The sequence below is a fragment of the Suricata suricatta genome, chromosome 3 (assembly GCF_006229205.1).
Source record: "Suricata suricatta isolate VVHF042 chromosome 3, meerkat_22Aug2017_6uvM2_HiC, whole genome shotgun sequence".
NCBI classification, from domain to species: domain Eukaryota; kingdom Metazoa; phylum Chordata; class Mammalia; order Carnivora; family Herpestidae; genus Suricata; species Suricata suricatta.
Window position 1 is genome coordinate 7,517,034 of NC_043702.1, and position 3,722 is coordinate 7,520,755.

Below are 3,722 nucleotides of genomic sequence, written 5' to 3' on the forward strand. Positions count from 1 at the left end.
CCCTCCAGGATAGAGAAACTACTTAAATAGAATGGAAACCACCCTGGGCGAAATTTCTGGTCTTCTCTGGCTTAATGTGGACTCCATATTTCCACTTTGTTGGAAGAAACAGAGCTTCTACGCCTCTAAGATTTTAAATCAGACTTTCTTTCAATGCCTCCTGTTGTCACCTTGCCTCTTCTGCCTTCCCCTCCCCCTTCTGTTTCTGCACCAACTTGGGTGCGGTCCGAGTAACTGGTTTTTATACTATCTTCAATGCCTAATTGCCTCCTCCTCCCACCCTCGAGGTCAAGGAGCAAAGTGCACTTCCATGGACAGTTAGGTTTTGGGATCCAGGGAGACACTCTTGTCTTTCCTGCCACCCTGAAAATGGTGCCAGTAATCTGTGAGAGTCACCTGTCCGAACCTCCGGAGGTAAGTCAGTTTATCAGCTGAACTCTAAATGCACATGTGCTTTTGTCTGGAGTGTTCAGTGGAAAGCTGGACGCAGCATACTTCCACCCCAGGGCCACCCCGAGACGTCGGTGGGGCCCTTCAGTAAAACTGCAAACCTGTTTTGTGGCCACTTCTGTACTTGTTTTGTCCAGTTTTCATTGTCCTTGTTTTTGGTCTTGTCCAGTTGTCATTGTCATTGTTTTTGATCTTATCTGTAAAAATTCTATGGGAGGGAATGTAATAACCTCTGGTGTGTATGTGAGTGTGAATGTGCGGCTTGGTCTGCCTTGCCTGCCGAGTTCAATTCTGTGGCTTCACAGGTGGGCACCCTTAAGGTCCCCAAAAGCCTACAGAGTCTGAGTGGGCCCATCTGCGATTCCATAGTGAACGGCATACAGTCTATGACGGCATTAGGATAGTTTCCGATCGTAAGTCACAAAGCTGAGACTGCTACGGCTAAGCGTCACCTAAGTTCCTTCAGGACATGGCCAGATGGGCATCTGACTGGCCTCCTCATTAGAGGGGGCACCCGTATGCCTTTGTCTGTCTTTGTGACACAGCCTCATGAGAATATTATGGGGTTGGGACTGTGCAGAGGAGACCTTATTGGTCTGGCTGAAATAAAACCATACTGAAGGGGACCCTATAAACTTTAAACTGGAAACTCTTTTTCTCTGCCTTCAGGTGCATCTCCTCTTTTGCCCTCCTTTCTCCCATTCTTTTTCTGCACCACCTGGGTGGGCAAGGGCTGGCCTGCATAACTGACTCAGGCTTCAGACAAGGCAGGCTCCTCCCCTGCCCTAGGTGATAAGAAACAAAAGACCACAGAAGGCAGATTTTTGCACCAAATTTCCAGGTCAAAATTAATGATGGAAAACAAAGTGTCTCACGTGGGTTCATTCAATGTTTGAATTAATCTAAGTCTGTTGGCTTGATTCTACCTGGGTTTGCTATTTAAATGGTAAAAAAATATCTTTTGACCAATTAGGCCTTTTTATTTAGGATGCCAAGTTACTTGAAAAAGCACTGCTGTGCAATGATACACATGGGTTGTATTGCATGGGTAAATGCTGCAACTGCTCAAATATATATGCAGTTCCTCAAGTCCTAATGTTTTGGTGTTAAGATCATTACTTAATACTCTGATTACTAAAGGTGTTAAGTGTCACTAAATTTCTTTGTCAAAGTGCATCATAATGAATTCTCATCAGATCTTCAGATTTTGTCACAGAACATGTTTCTTTCTCAAGGAAAGTTGTAAAAAGGACTTTTGGGACAAATGCAGTATTTGACATCTTTTAGATTAATAATAAAATGGGTAGAAATGTCCAGAGCTAAAAGCTGCATTCAAGCTGAACAGGAATTAGGAGGATGGGACTAAATGAACTGATAAAAATTATAGTTTTGTGACTCTTGTTGGAAATATTACTGGTTCTCTCATGTTCGTTTATCCAGATTGTGAAAAAAATTTTCTTAGGACATCTCTGATATACAGAAATGTCGTAAAGCATTTGTTTGTAAACTGAAGCATTTATCTTTTCTCTCTACTTAACCGTCTGAAATTCAAAAACTCATAGTGAGCATTCTTTCGTTCATGGCAATTACAATTGTTTGCATAAGTTCAATAAGAATCTGTTCCTTTTATAGCAGGACATCATTGGAAATACTGGTTATTTTACCAAGGCTTTGACTGGAAGGTCCTATTTGAGAGTCGTGCATAGGTTCAGATATGACCAGACAACTTTAAGGAACTAAGGTTGACTTTATGAAAGTCATAAAGCCTAGTGGAAGTGTTGGCTGGATACCTTGCTCACAGAGTTCCCAGCAGCCTCACCCTTTTTAAAGTTTCAGGCATCACTCTGGAGTTAAGTAGGCCAATTCATAAGAACCCTCAACCTGGTGAGGTGATCCAGATCCAATTGACCGCTTAAACTGACCTTCAAAAAGACTCTGGCTCCTGAGATCTCCAGCCCTGCTCCAGCCACACCCCAGAAGCCAGCTGGTCTAGCACGGCAGAAGTTTGAGGAGGAGTCAGTGTAAGGACACAGGTCTGATTCAGCCTTCCCCTGTACTTAAGGGGGAAGCCGCCGGCTTCTCCGTATGAAAGGGGGCACATTAAGGAGGGACAACTCCTGCGGCGCCCAATCGGGAGAGGCCAGCTGACACTTTTGACCTTTCTAGGGGTGGGCCTAGTCATGCCCTACATGGGGGTCCTGGGCCCACTCTGATTGGTCAATACTCTGAATGTTGTGATTGGCTCCCACAACTGCCAATATTGATGTGGGGGTAGGGATTGGATCACTGTACTTGTGTCGTCATTTCCTGTAACTCCCCTTCCCAAACCCATAAAAGCCCTTCCCTGCCTTTGTTAAGGGCTCTCTCTCTCCACGTGGCCAGTGGGTTGGTGGAGTCTGTGAGCCCAAGCTTAAGCCCATAATAAAGCCCTTTGCTTTTGCAGGCGTGACTCGGTCTCCCTAGTAGTCTCTGGTGCTTGTTTTGGGGCGATATTACAAACTTGGGCATAACATCACCAGTCCGATGAGATAAACTGTTCTTGCTCTTTGCCATCGAATTGGCAAATGGTGCCCTAGAAAGCTGGGGAAACAGCAAAAAGTTCCTGATTATGCTCACCTTCTTTTATGGATAGGATGTTCTATTGGTATTAATTGCCTCTAATCTGGGCCCCATTTATAAGAGCAGGGTGCCTTCAATGGAAGATTCTGCTAAACTAACCCTTCCCCTGCATGATGATTATGGATTACAGATAGTGCGGGAGATAAATTCTGCGCTCACAGTCTCTTCATGAACAAATTCAGGCCATCAATGGCTCTTCCACTTTCATCTCTCCCTCCCAGGTTGCAGCCTCCTTCCTTCAGGGACTACAAATTTTTTAAGGTCCAAGGGACTGGTCTCACTCCTGACAAATATTGGCATTGCGGCTGGTACGTTGGTGCTCATCTTATGCCTTTTACCTTGCTTTTGTCACTTTGTCAATTGAAGATTTCACAGAATTATTGTGGAATTACTTTTCATAAGGGGGAGATGTTGGGAGCTATTTGAACTCACTGGTAGAGTGAAAATTCCTGGTGAGGGTACGGCAAGTTTGCATGGTCTCTTGCCCCCCAGATAGCTCCCAAACTCTACCCTCTTGAATCTTTTCATTTCTGCTTGGGCACCGAACTTCAGAGTGCTTTGCTGATTAGTGTCAGGAGCAGCCTGTCCCCCTGCCCTGTCCCTGAGGCATGATTGCACCTGGTCAGGGAAAAGATGAGTAAACTAGATACACC